Source organism: Macrotis lagotis, chromosome 1, assembly GCF_037893015.1.
Source record: "Macrotis lagotis isolate mMagLag1 chromosome 1, bilby.v1.9.chrom.fasta, whole genome shotgun sequence".
Lineage (NCBI taxonomy): Eukaryota > Metazoa > Chordata > Mammalia > Peramelemorphia > Peramelidae > Macrotis > Macrotis lagotis.
Window position 1 is genome coordinate 437,852,705 of NC_133658.1, and position 14,962 is coordinate 437,867,666.

A 14,962-nucleotide genomic window follows, 5' to 3' on the forward strand; every position below is an offset into this window, starting at 1 on the left:
GATATAGCTGCAGACTGTATAAGTCTTTATACTGATATATCTACAGAGATAGGCTACATGTCTATATACAGATATATCTGGATACATAGATAGGCTATATATATATACACATATATCTAGATAGATATAGATATATGTACGGATATATATAGATAAATAGATATAGATATATAGGCTATATGTCTACAAACAGATATATCTAGATAGATATAGATATAGATAGGCTATATGTCTATATATGGATATATCTAGATAGATAGATAGCCTATATGTCTATATACAAATATATCTAGATATATATAGATATATAGGCTATATATATATATATATATATGTATATAGTATATAGGCTATATGTCTATATGCAGATATATCTAGATAGATAGGCTATATTTCTATATACAGATATATCTAGATAAAAGTAGATATAGATAGACTATATATAGACATATAGCATATATATATATATATACATATATTTGAGTTGCTTCTATTTGGTTGGGGGGGAGTGGGGAGTTGTCTGTTTCTAAAATTTTTTAACTCTTGCATAGCAGACTTAAACTTTAGGAAGACTTCAGACACTTTCTAGTCATGCGATCCCTTGTGACTCACTTAACCTCTGTCGTTTTTCTCATCTGCAAAATGGGAATAATAGAGGTAATAGATATAAAATGCTTTGAAAGCTTTAAAGTGATATTTAGAAGCAATCCATTCGTTTTCACTCAAGAAACATTGCTTAAGCCAAAACCACTGTAAGCAGGTGGTGGAATTTGGCAGACAAGATTAAAGAATTCTTTCCCTCAAGGAAAAATTGTTTTTTTAGGTTTTTGCAAGACAGTGGGGTTGAGTGGCTTGCCCAAGGCCACACAGCTAGGTAATTATTGAGTGTCTGAGGCTGCATTTGATCTACGGTTCTCCTGACTCCACTGTGCCACGTAGCTGCTCTAAGGGAAATTATTTTTTGCTTGGACCTATCAACTCTTCCCAGCATATTTGGCATCTGAGCTGAACCAGAGATGAAGGAAGTGTGCTGGATCTGCAGCCAAAAGTTGTGGATTTAAACCTATCTCTGCCTTGTATCACTTGTGTGATGGTAGGCAAGGTCTCAGGGAGCTCTCTGGGACAGAACTTTCTTATTTGTATAATGAGGATCTTAGACGAGATTGCACCTGGGGACATTTTCACGAGTAAATATGATCATAGATGGGTGGCTAGGTGGTGCAGTGGATTGAACCAGCTCTGTGGTCAGGAGGACTGACTACATATCTGGCCTCAGACACTGGATAACAGCTGTATGACCTTGGACAAGTCACTCAACCCTGACTGCCTCCCATCCTGATTCATATTTGGAGGAGAAAAGTAAGGCTGGTAACTCAGCACAGCATCCCCTCACTCAAATCCATTTCACTTCCTTGTCATGGCATCACCTCCCTAATACAGTCTTCTTTGAGAAAAAATGACAAGCATCAGGGCCTCTTCCAAATCTCAATGTATGATGTCTGTGTTGAGAGTCACAGGAAATCTTCTCTAACCCAAAATTGTAGGCAGCTAGGTAGTACAGTGCATAAGTACTAGACCTGAAGTCAGGTCTGAGAACCAAATCTCAGACACGTTATAGTTATGTGATATTGCCCAAATCATTTAACTGATTTACCTCAGTTTCCTCACTTGTAAAATACAATAAAAATAGAACCTACCTTTCAGGTTTGTTGGAGGATAAAATTAGTCAACAATTGTAAAGTAACTTACAAACTTTAAAACACTGTGTCAATGCTACCACATATCTCACAAACCTATTCTGATGTCTTAAACAACACCAATATAGATTAATTTCATATAGGTAGCTTGGAACCTAAGTTGACCTCTTAACACTTATTAGCTGTGTGATTGTGGCAAGGCATTTAATTTCTTTCTCATTTTTGTCAACTGCAACTAGGGATACTAATTGGGTCTACTACATAGGTTTATTGTGAGGATCAAATAAGATAATATTTGTAATGCCTTGTACATTGTAAGCTTTTAATAAATGCTTATTTTCTTCCATCTTCTTTCTTGAAAGAAATGATATCAGATTAGAATTATATCTTTCTACCTTGGCCATCCCCCTCCCGCCATATTACTAAAGGAAGTAATTTTTAAGTTCAAATCACTTTCTTGACTACCAACTCTTAATGGGCAAATAGTGCTTCAAGATATATTCAAAGGTTTGATTCCTTGTCCCTAAAATCCTAGTCACACAAAGACCATCACAACTAGTGAATATCAAATTAACGTCTTTATCCAAACTGATAGCAAACAAGGTATCATAAAAGATTAAAGATAGAATATAATAAACAATATACCAAGTATATATTGTACACCAAGTGAACTCTCCTTTTTGTAATAACAGAGATTCCTCAGTCTCACCATAGACAACTTTCCTAAAATCTCTAATGCAGCAATCTGTAAATCAGGAATTGTTGAGACTTGTGCTTCTCTGCCTTTGCTTCTTCCCAGTTTTTCTTTCCCTGGGCATCTTTCCTTGAAGAGGAATTGGAGTCAAGCTTTTCATCATTTGAAGCTAGAAACCAAAAGTTATTTTTCCTCTTCTACAAGAATGTAAGTAGAAGGAAGTATGACCAGAGAAAAATCAAAAGTGTACTACAGAATTACAAAGAATAAGCATGGCCCCAAAGAAGAGTTAGAAGATATCTCCCTCCTCTTCTTTGAAGAGATTGTAGGTCCACATGTATGCATTATTGTACAGATTTTCAGAACTTTTTAATGCATTAATTAGTTTTTTTAATTCCTCTTTTGTTTTTTCCCTCCAAAAATATTTTATATGGGGGCGGCTAGGTGGCGCAGTGCATACAGCACCAGCCCTGGAGTCTGGAGTACCTGAGTTCACATTCGGCCTCTGACACTTAATAATTACCTAGCTGTGTGGTCTTGGGCAAGCCACTTAACCCTGTTTACCTTGCAAACAACCTTAAAAACAATATTTTATATGGAGTGGGTAAAGAGGAAGGATACTGGAAAAAAATTTAGTTGATATTAAAACAAAAGATACCATAAATTTTTTTTCAAAGAAAGAAATCTCTCCTGAGCTCTGCCAACTCCATCACTCACATAGACATGGAGTGCTGACTAATAGCTCTCTCCACCAAGGATGAAAGTCTAATTGAAATATACCAAGTATGACCCTGGTTACATATCCATTCTTATATGCCAGAACTGGGGCAGGTGATGAGTGAGAAATGGGGCCAATAGGATAGTTATCTAAGTTGAGTGAAGCCAAGCAAATAGTTAAGGTTAATAAAAAAAAAAAGAAAGTATAGGTAAGTAGGTAAAGAGGAAGAACATTCTAGGTGTATGGTTCAGCTCATCTTAAAGGCACAGAAATAGAAGATAGAAGGTCACATGTGAGGAGAAGAGAGAAGGCCATTTTGTTGGGTCAAAGAGTATAGTAGGAAGAATATTTATCCAGTGAGGCTAGAAAGAAAAATTGGGCCAGGATTTTAAGGATGTCACAGCTAAACAAAATAGTTTATGCTTTATCCAAAAATACTTTCTGTTTCAATATCTCTTGAAAATACTTGCAACATGGGGACACCTAGGTGTTACAATGGATAGCACACCAACCTTGGAATCAGGAGGACCTGATTTCAAATGTGACCTCAGACACTTAATAATTGCCTAGCTGTGTGACCTTTGGAAAATCACTTAACCCACAGCCTTAAAGAAATAAAAAAATACTTGAAACTTGAAAACATTTTAAGGTAATTTCTAAAAGGAATGTTATATTTGATGGGTCTCTTTTTTTTGACTGTTAGCTAATTCTGTATGATTTTTATTTAAAACTCTTCCTATTCCTTCCATTTTCATATAACCAGAGGATAGAGATTGATAGAATGATTTTGCTTTTCAGATTCTTACCAGCTCTCCTTATAGCAGTTCTGACCAAACACCTTGCGTGGGTCCCAACAGTCATGCCTAATGGACAACCTCCTATAAAAATATTTTTAGAAATCATTCCTCTCATAGTGTGCACATGCTGGCAAAGACTCATCCCTATAACCCACCGTGGGCCCAATTAGGTATATCCTCAGAGAATTTTAACATTATGCTATAATTATATGTATATCTTTTTTATTTCACAGCAAAAACATTTGGCTTAACATTTATATACCATAAAATTATGAACTCAAGAAATTTACTTGGTTAAACTTAGTGCTTACGTTCCTGTTGGCATATTATGAAATAAATGAATACTTCTTAATTGATTCTTCCATTGCAGGAGACTTATATGGAGCAATTGTCTCTCCAGTAAGATTAGCAAGGACAGTAGTGGTTGGCAAAATACAAGACATGGTCCAGAGGCTGCTTTATTTTCTTACCTATTTCATAAGATGCTCTGAACTTCAAGAGACCCATCTCTTAGAAAATGGAGAAGGTGAAGCCATAGTCATGCCAGGAATGATTATTACCACAACTTAGAAAAAGGGGAAGTTGAAGACTCTAAATATGTGCTCATCACAACACATAGGAACAAAAGCAGTTTGCTCTTTAGAGATTCAGAACAAACAGGGACTCCCCATTGTGACTGTCAATATTGCAAATGCCCATTTGTTGTACAAAAAATAGAGAACTTTTCAGAAGAGAGAACTGTTGAAGGCACCTCTCAACAGCTGCTGGAAACTTCTTCAGAGGAGTTCAGGAAAAGTTCTCCTTCTGGCTGCCAAGAAAATGCTGTTGACATTAAGCAGTGCAGAGAGAAATTGCAAACTTGCCTTGACACCAAGTAGAGATCATAGTTTGCACATGATGTGCTCCAGTCAACAAACGTCTATTGGCAGACTCAAGACTGGAGCCAACAATAGAAACCTGGAGAAGTGAAGAATCACTGCATTCAGGCAGTCAATCCAGCAAAGGAATGAGATCAACAGGTATGGCTGTGGAAAAGAAACCCTCAGATAAGCTCATGTCTACCTCATTTTCTTGTAATGCTTCACAGACAAAGGTTACCTTCCTAATTGGAGATTTCCATGTCACCTGATTGAGACAGATCATAAGGCATCACATCACACCCACAAAAGAAAAAAGGAAGACTCTTGCTGAACATTATGAAACTAAGCTTATGGTTGAGGACCAAATTGGGAATCCTGGAGTACATGAAATGTTTCCCAGAGGTACCAGTGCACTTCCAAACTGGAATCATTCAGATCTGGAACACATGAGTTGATTTGATGAATATTTTAATGATGACTCAATCGAAACCAGGACTAATGAAGATGTTCCAGTTAAAACAAGCAGAGATGTTTTAGAACTGCAGAGCAATATGTTAGATTTTTCTAAAAGACTGTACCAAGAATAATAAAAAAAAACCCAGTCAATTTTGTACATGTATGGAATCTGCGCCAGGATTCATGTAAAGCTTGCTTTCCCAAGCAGGATCAAAGAGATTCAAAGTCTATTGATATCCGCCCATGGGGACAAAGAGAACTCAGAGGGGAAAATTGCTATAAGAACTGAATGGGACATTCCAAGTAATGAAAGTTCAGATAGTGCCCTTGCTGACAGTGAGAGTGAAGATGCTGGTAATGATTTGACCAGACATGGCAGTAACTATTTTGAAGGAGACAGAAAAGACTTGGCAGAAGAGGATGAAATACCTTTTCCTGAGTAAGTAAGGATATTTTAATGTCAATTAAAAGCACAATGTCTTCTCTGGAAACAATGAGAATATATCTAAAAACTTGTTAGCCACAGGTCATTAATATCCAGAACATAATCTCCTTGCAAGTGTTATGTAGTGTCTCTTAGGAAGCAACTATATATATATATATATATATACATATATAATTGAAAATGATGGTGTTGGAAAACAAGATTTTGTTAAACCGTATAATATGTGTAATACTCCTAATTAGATATGCCTATTTTGGACCTTTCTTTCAGGTCAAAATTAATTGAAGTGACCTCTGTCAAGGCCAGCATTGCCAGTTTTGCAAGGCCGTTGTTAGGTAGCTACTGTTCTTCTTATGTACCTGATTTTGTTTTGGAAGGCATAGGAAATGATGAGAAACTTCATCAGCTTTTGGTTTCCGATCTGTCGCATGCTGTGCAAGTAAATTATAATATTCAAAGAATGACTATCCAAATAGAGCTGATGTTATTTTCCAGTCACATTATCCAATAGAAGAAAAATTACACAAAAGATTCTACTTCAGGTGAGACTTTTATAGAACATGGTTTAGATCTGTGGTAAAATTCTAGCAGAGAAAAACTAGCTGGCTAAGTTAATGGAAGAATGAGATTGAATGGGCTAGATCTTGCCAGTTTCTACCAGAAAACTGAACTTTCAATTACAGAATAAAGAGGATTACTAGTTGTAGTCTACTATGCTATACTGAAAGACTTCTATGGTGTTTTACTCAGGTCAACACTGAGAAGGGTAGTAGAAGTAATGTCTATTGTCTATTTGCAAATAAGGAATTAAGACTTTTTAATGTTAAAGGATTTAAAAAATGGACAAAGAGACAGCAAAAGCCCAATTTTTGCCTCCAAATCCAGAGCTATTTATAGGGCACAGTGAGATCTTTTTAAAACATAAAAAATACAAATCTATACCAGTATGTTTAAATGTAAATTCTGTTTTAATTCTTGAAGTAATTTAATCAGTCATGTCAGTCCCAAATTTATTTGAGGTCTTTCTCTGGGTAGGCACTTTATACAGTGAAAATTCCTTAGACAAGTGATGTTAGACTGGGTTGTGTCTTGATTTAGCAAACCACAAATTACCATTATCCATACTGTGTTATATTTTTGTTTATTTTCTTCAACATTTCTCAGTTACATTTTAATTTTGATCCTTTTCCAGCCCTGGACTGAGAGTTCCATACCTCCAGTCCCATTTTAATTGAACTTTTAGAATATCATCAGAAAAATGTAACTTATCCAAATTTCCTGCAGTGAGAAAGAAACCTCAATTTCTCTAGGTTTAATAGAATGTTAGTCTTTAGCACCATTTTTTGACAATGAAAGTGAATTTGTTTGTTAGAGAGCTCCATCTCCTGGTTTCCTAATACATTTAACATTCAAGTACTATTTTTCAAAGTAGTGCAGCCATCACTGTGTTCAGTAAACTAAATCAGATCTATTTTAATATGGATAAATGCAGTCATGTGTGAGTATATTCTAAAGTTATTAGGAAGTATTTTAAAAAAGATTGCGGGCAGCTCTGGGTGTGAGTAAAGAAATTGATTATCATCCTTTTAAAATTTTCTTGGAATTTTCACTTTATACAGGGATCCCTCCATGGCTCAGAGATTTGAATTAAACTTGATAATTTAGTCTTTCAGTATAAATTTGCTTTTATACATTTAATTTTCCATCTTGGTCTAAATTATTATTAATTAAGGTTCATTTTGTTTCTGCTTAGCAGAAATGTTTTTTATAGAATTTGACTTCAAGTGTTTTTGTTTGAAGTGTTAACCAAGCATTTTATGACCATTGAAATAAAATAATGTTTCACAAACACATCCCACATAAAACTATGATTGATATTTCTTGTTTTGGCTTGTCATGCAGCTTTTTCCTGAAGATGTTCTTCTGTCTGGTGACAATCTCTTATTTCATTGAAATATTTTAGCTACATTTATCCTTCTGATTCTGTTAAAAATGCAGAAATTCTGGTTTAAAATGCTGGAGAAGTTTGCATTAAGATGCATTTTCATTCATGATTTTTCTCTCACACATTGACAAGAATATTTTGTCCTCTATTAAATTGAAATAAAATAAACAAAAATGTAGTGCATTAAAACTCTGTTCTTAAAACAGTTCTGAGTGATCACATACTAAAAATTTGCATCTTTTAGAAAGTATCCAAAATCTCCATTGCTATGTAAAATATCTTTGTTATAAATGAGAAATGACTGAAAAATGTGCCAATACCTGTTATCAGCAGCCTTCCCAAGAGAGCTCTAGAGAAGATAGTAGATATACACTTCCTCTTGGTCTTATAAATACATGGCCCTCTCAGCAGAGTAATTGGAGTATTCAGCCCAAAGTATTTTGGTTACCTTTGTCGGTCATCTTTTATTTTGTAGTGGCATGACAGAGAGCCATTATTATTATCTGTTTAATAGTGAAAATTAAATTTGTAAAATATCCTATGTACTTTGATTCAAGACTGCAACTGTACTTTATCCCATGAAGACTTTTTACGTTACTTACAAGAAACCATTTATTCCAAAGCTTTTTTTTACATAATTATCCTTTAGTGGTAGCTGAATGAATAAAACTGATTTCTTTTTCTTTGGAGTTTCTCTTCCTTTCATTTAACTGTAATTGTTGGTAGCATGACTTATCTTTTCATACATTTTTTTTGTTTTTAGCATCCAGTATTGGATAAACCCATAGCTGAAGCTGTTTGTATTACTGCAGACATGGATGTGTAGACCGTACAAGTAGCCAGTAGCCAGAGAGGAATAACAGATAATAAGCTGGGAAAGGAAGTTTTAGTTTCTAGTCTTGTCTCCAATTTGCTAATTTGCTTCATTACACTCTACAGCTTTACAAGCATAATTTATCTCCAAATTCTGTAAGTATGAATTTCTTCTACTTAGTGTTAATAACTACATTTTTGAACTTGCTGCAGATAAGAATTTGTAAACTTTGTCATGTCTTATTTACTCTTTGCCATACTGCAGTGTGTCATGCACCTGTAAGACCAGCTGCAGGAACTCCTCTTCAAAAGTAAAAGGCTCTCTGAGTATCTGAAGGGACAGATGTGAGCCCATGTCACAGAGCTGGGCCTGGTGCTAGGGTATGTTCATAGAGTTCAACACTGATTTATGTAGATTTGCTTTCTGCTTTCACTTACTCTTTCTTTAGGCTAAGATAAGTCCTTTAAGAGGTTGGGGTATGGGAGGGAAGGTACAGTACTTGTCCAGTGGTCAGAGCCTATTATTTCTTTAGTGGAGGGAACTCCAAGGGAGGACATTTGCTTTGCCAAGTCTAGTCTGAAAATGTTCTACAGCTTAGAGGAACTGAATGGCCAAATGATTTGTCATACAGTATATATATCAGAGGCTGTACTAAAGCTGGTTTTCTAGACTCTCAAGCTTTCTCTCTATCCAGTCTCCCATTCTCACTTTAAGGAGAGGTGCTTAAAGTGGTGATAGGAATAGCAACTTAATCTTGGCTTTCATTGATATAGGAAGTCCCAGATGAGGAAACCCCTAACCATGGAGTAGATCAACACCTTTCATGTAAGATGGGGTCTTAGAAAGTTGCCCAGAGAGCACAGAGATTTTGAGCCACTTATCAGTATATGTCAGAGGCAAGACATGAATCCAGGCTTTCTTGCTTCCCAGGTCAGCTTTATACCATGAAAAGTCCTTTGACTTTTCCTTTTGGGCAGCCATGTCCTACCTTAGTTCCAAGGTCTTTGTGGCGCCTCACGGACACGACCCGTGTATTCACTAATGAGAGTTCAGCCAGGAGAGATGTGTAACAGGTTTTATTAACAGGACACTACATCTCTGCCTTGGCAAGCAGACAGTCCTTTTTTATACATGTAAGACCACTCTATCAGCCTCTTTTAGGTATGCAAAACAGTATAACTCAAGGATCACTCCCAGGCTTCCTCTTTCACAGTAGATATTCTCTTTTCTATCAGATTCAAAGGAGTAAGATAATAGTTAAGTAAAGAAGGACCAGAGCTCCTCCCTGAGTACAGACAGAGCACATTCAGATATTTGCTGTAATCAGAGCATTCTGACCTTGTTCAAACATTTGGTTCTCATGTTATCTGAAAAGGACTTCATGGCTAGCATTCTTAACTTTAACCCTTTACAAAGCAGCCTCTCCATGTGCTCAGTATATGGTTGAATTGAATTGAATTGAATCCTTGTTTGATTAGTAAGTCTTTCCATAACTTATTGCTCAGGACCCTACCACATTCTTTTTTCCATGAAGTTGTCTTTTATCATATTTGAAGATGATGCTTTGGTATCATTTGTCGTCAGCTCTCCTAAAAGTTATTGGCACTTATGTCTTCTTTATACATTCAAACCAAAATGGTTAATAAGGTTAGAGAATCATGAATTATTAAATAAAATCTTAGCTTTAAGAATAACAGTTACGTTCTGAGATCACACAAGAGGCCATTCCTTGCCACAAACACATACTTGTGTCCATGTCTTGCCTGAATTGTGCTAAAGTACTCAGTTCTCACAGAACTCAATCAAGGTCTCCTGGATCTTGCATTCAGTTTCTTAGACTTCATAATAAATAAATTGGAAGTCAGTGATCAATTATCACCAGATTGTTTTCTCTCTCTAATTCTGTGGTCCCTCTGAATTCATTTTTCTTCTTTGTTAATATACTTTCATGGCCTGAGATACTGATATCCCTTGCAGTGTACTATTTGTTTTCCTAATACATCAGGTCTCAGTTTAAAAGTACTGTGAATTATTTAGATAACTTCTGAGTCAGTTTATTGGGCACAATTTCTTCACCATGTGCACAGATCTCCTATATACAATAGACATACAGAATAACATATAATAATAATAATAATAAGGTATTAGTCTTGATTTTAAAGGTAAACGATATCTTTTCTTTGTTCTAGGATTGAATCCAGTGACCTCCCTCTTCTGGTAGCTGTAGCACTCACTCTCCTTATGTTGCCCAGATACTCCTTTGAAATGCCTGAAAACTTAGGTGTTAATTTGGATAAATTAAACAAAAGCAATGGAGGCAGGCACAAAAGGTATAATACTTGTGCTGACTTCATCCTAAGGCATTGTGATTGATTGATCCACTGATGGAGTTGACTAGGACTCCTGGATTACATATACTACATATTTCTTGTGACTTTTTTGACTAAGTTTTTTGTTTTAAAATTGAACATGAGGAGGCAGCTAGTTGGCGCAGTGGATAGAGCACTGGCCCTGGAGTCAGGAGTGCCTGAGTCCAAACCCTGCCTCAGACACTTAATAATTACCTAGCTTTGTGGCCTTGGGCAAACCAATTAACCCCATTGCTTTGCAAAAACCTAAAATAAAAAATTGAACATGAAACAATATAAAAATAGTGAAAAGAGGGAATTTGGAAGAAACTAATCAAGTTCTATATAAAAGTGATCACAATGTACATATTAAAAAGTACAGATATTTAAATGAACTCTGCAATATGCTCACAGCTTAAACAGATACAATATGAGGTTGAAGCAGCTGCCTTGTTATTCATTGCTATTATTCAATACAGAAGTCAAATTTCATTTTTAAGTCTAAACTCTTAAGGTACACCAGTTTCAAGCATCTTATATATATTCTTTAAGAGAATTGCTGACTTTGAACAGTTTCTCAAAATACTTGTATATGACATAGAATTCAGGAAAAATGTGTGAGTCTGTGTATATCATATGCATAAGTGTATATATATAAATATCTCTGGGTTTCCTAAAAGGGCTGGGAAAAGAAAACAGATAAGATTCTAAATGTGACCTTTATTTCTTGTGTTATTAACTGATATTAATTGTAAAGTTGATATCTTGCTTTACAATGATACTTTTGTTTTACACTTTAAAAAAAAAGAGAGGTAAAGCCAGCATTTATCTTTAAGGCTGAAAAATACGAGTTCCCATTATAACATGAGCATATAACTTGATATCTTTTTGTTTTGTTGGTAAGTACAGGGTCTTTCTGCTTCCGTATATCCACAGCTACTGTGAAACTGGTAGGAAAAGAGATCAAATGTACGAAAGCACTGGAAAAAGTAAAGCTGTAACCTATTAAAATGTAAGGTAAAAAAAGATTCTCTCTTTTTAATATCAACACAGTAAGTATGTTAACTTCTGTTATGTTAAAATGGTACTCATCCACAGATCTTAAATGTCATTCTGGATTTCCTAAGATTTCAGTTATTCAGCCTGTGATGTATCTGTATTATACTGTGGATGTGTTATGTATAAGAAAAGCTAATATGGAACCAAACTCTTGTATCTAATGTAAATAGAGTAGGTATGTGGATAAAATTTCCAACATGCTCTACTACCTCAGTTTAATTGAATACTATATTGTAGTCTTTTCTTTCCTTGTCTAATGTGAGCATCATCAAAGTTGTGGATGAGGTTGGTTCTGTTTTTTCTACCCCATTCACAGGAATTGCTTATCTAAATAATCTTGAGCCATCCTGGCTCACTGCTTTACTAAATACATCAGTTGTCTATTCAGTCCATTCATATTTCTCATAGTCTTCTTGCACCCTAGTTTGCAAAATGTGATGTTGTTGTGCTTGATAAAGTGATTTTACTTTACATTTATTTTGCACATTTTGCCTTGAATCTTTTATGTATGGTAGAGATATTAAATTAAACTGAGACAATAATCCATTTTGATGGCATTGGAGTGCTTAATTGATTACTGGGCTAGGTGCTTACCAAGCCATTGGGACTGAAAATCCTCTCCTCACCAACTTGAGAACCCTTGGATGTCATAGTTATAAAATGAAATTGGAGCAACGATTCTTTTTCCTTTTGGCTCCTTTTTCTTTTTAAATCTGTTAACTGAATTCTGTTCTCCACTGCAAGTTGGAAAACTCTGACTGGACTCCAATTGTTTCACTGAAATTCAGAATATGGAAAAGAAATGCAGTTGTGGACATATTTTCCCCTTTTGGTGACAATTTTTATTGTGGCACTAAGAGACACACCATGTAAATAGTGTTTTGGTTTTGAATTCTTAACAAAAATGAATCAATTCATAAACAACGAATTTCAGGAATTTGCCTGGGAAATATAGAAGTTAAGAAATGGATGGCCCACATTTTTTCTACCACTCCTTGAAAAAGGAAGTTTTGCTGGAGAAAAAAGACTTCCAGCTCGTCAGAAAATTTCTTGGTCCACTTAGACATCTAAATGCTTCTATAACTCCTTTTACCTAGTCTATCCTTATATAAGGCTGAAAAACAAGACTTTCTTCTCATTGGAGGATGAGAGATACTTCCCTTTGTACTTTCAACATGAACACTTTGATGACTGTGGGAAAGATTTTTAGACTGTCAGAAATTTTATGTTGTTGTAACAACAAATGAAAAAGGGATTTTTAAAATATAGCATTATTGACTTAATTTTTTTTCTTTTTTGCATATAAATTAACCTTTTTTGATTTTGAATATTCTCTCCTTTATGACAATGTCTTAATTTTAAGGATGAAAATGTTAAGTGCACTAAACATGTACCCAAACAGATTTATTTTTGTTCCAATCAACAAAAACACTGGGATACTCAACACAAAGTAAATAAAACCCATATATTACACATTGCATACTTTTCTCACTTCTGGTAAGTGTTTTATGACAATTTTCTTCTTTATCTAAATTATTTAGATAGTTGTTTGTGTAAAATACTGGATCAAATGTACATACTGGTTCTTTTCTTGTTTTGTATACATTTCTCTGTTGTATACTTGTATTATACTAACCATTCCCAAATTTAGGGGAAATTTGCGCAATAAATACATATGTCAGTTCATTCACTGATATTGTCTCTTTCATGTATGTGCTATGAAGTGACATACAGTGATGTTAAAATTCATTTTCTCTTGATGTTTTTTGCATGATTTTGGGTATTGTGATTTAGAAAGGAAATTGGCTAAGCTAATTTATGAATTCAGGTCTTAAAACAAAACAAAAGTTTTACAATAACAAAGAAAAGATACTCATTGTCTTTAGCTTAGTATTTATGGAATTTCAGGTCCTGTAGACATGTGCCCATTTCATGGACTCTTCAAGTAAAAATTGATGTGATATCACATAAGTTACAGACTCTTCATTGAATCATACATTTCACAATGACAGTGGAAAAATTCTGAGCTGAAGGACAAATGGATGAATTTTCGAGCAAAGTATTTTACATTTCAGTTATTTTTAATTCAAACATAATTTCCTTACTCACATTTTAGAAAGGAAATTATTGCTAGTTTTGAATTTTTTTTATGGAACTCATCACCAGAAACATAATTTAGCAAACAATGAATTAAAGGGACCCCAATTGCAGGTTTAAAACTTAAAAGAGTAATTATAGACACTTAATCAAGGACATTGTGCTGAGTACAAATTAACTCAAAAAGTATTTAAAATAAAATGGGATACTGCTAATCTAAATAAAACAGCTCTTCACACCAATAGAGAAAGGAAAAATGTCGTGGATATTCAGAAATTCACAAGAGAAAATCCAAGAGTGAAGCCAGCAATAAAACTTATAGTCTCAAATATCTATATAAAAATGCACCAAACATTGATAATGAAGTGAAGTAGAAATCCTAATGTAAGAAGAAAAATTTGAGCCACAGAACTTTAAGCCCTGTGGACATGTATCGATTTCATAGGTAGAACGGAATAGAGTAAATTAGAAGCAAGCTCAGGTGGAAAGCATTAGAAGTTATAAGGACCAGGAAAGAACCCTTGTAGACCTAAAGAAAACAAGGAGGCAGGAAGAAAAATGAAGGCTATTCTAGGTTTAGGGGACAGCGAATAAAAAGATAAGAGATGGGAGATATAATGTCATACATGCAGAAAAGCTAGGAGGTATCATTACATCATACAGTAATAAACATAGCAAGGTAAGGAGCAAGTTGTGAAGAATTTTAAAAGCCAAACGGAGGATTTTATACTTGACCCTACATATCATAGGGAGCTATTAGAGTTTATTGAAGGGGAAGGCATCCCTATACCCGGGATGGAAAGGAAACATTATAAAATCTGTGCTTTAGGAAGTTCACTGGCAGATGAGTGAAGGATAAACTGAACTGGATAGAGACTTGAGGAAAAACCAACCAGAAGGTTGTTGCCATAGTCCAGGGGTGAAGTGATGAGGGCCTGTACCAGAGGAATAGCGATGTCAGAGAAGAGAAGGGAATACTTTCAGCCAAGAGATTTTGTGAAGGCAGAATTGAGAGAAATTGGCAAGAGACTA

At 35.0% G+C, this 14,962-nt stretch overlaps 1 pseudogene; it reads left to right on the forward strand.

Moving 5' to 3' along the window:
* Positions 1-1,144: 1,144 nt before the first annotated feature.
* The window catches only part of LOC141504390 (folliculin-interacting protein 1-like), a 281,771-nt pseudogene continuing 267,953 nt past the window's right edge, over positions 1,145-14,962 (forward strand).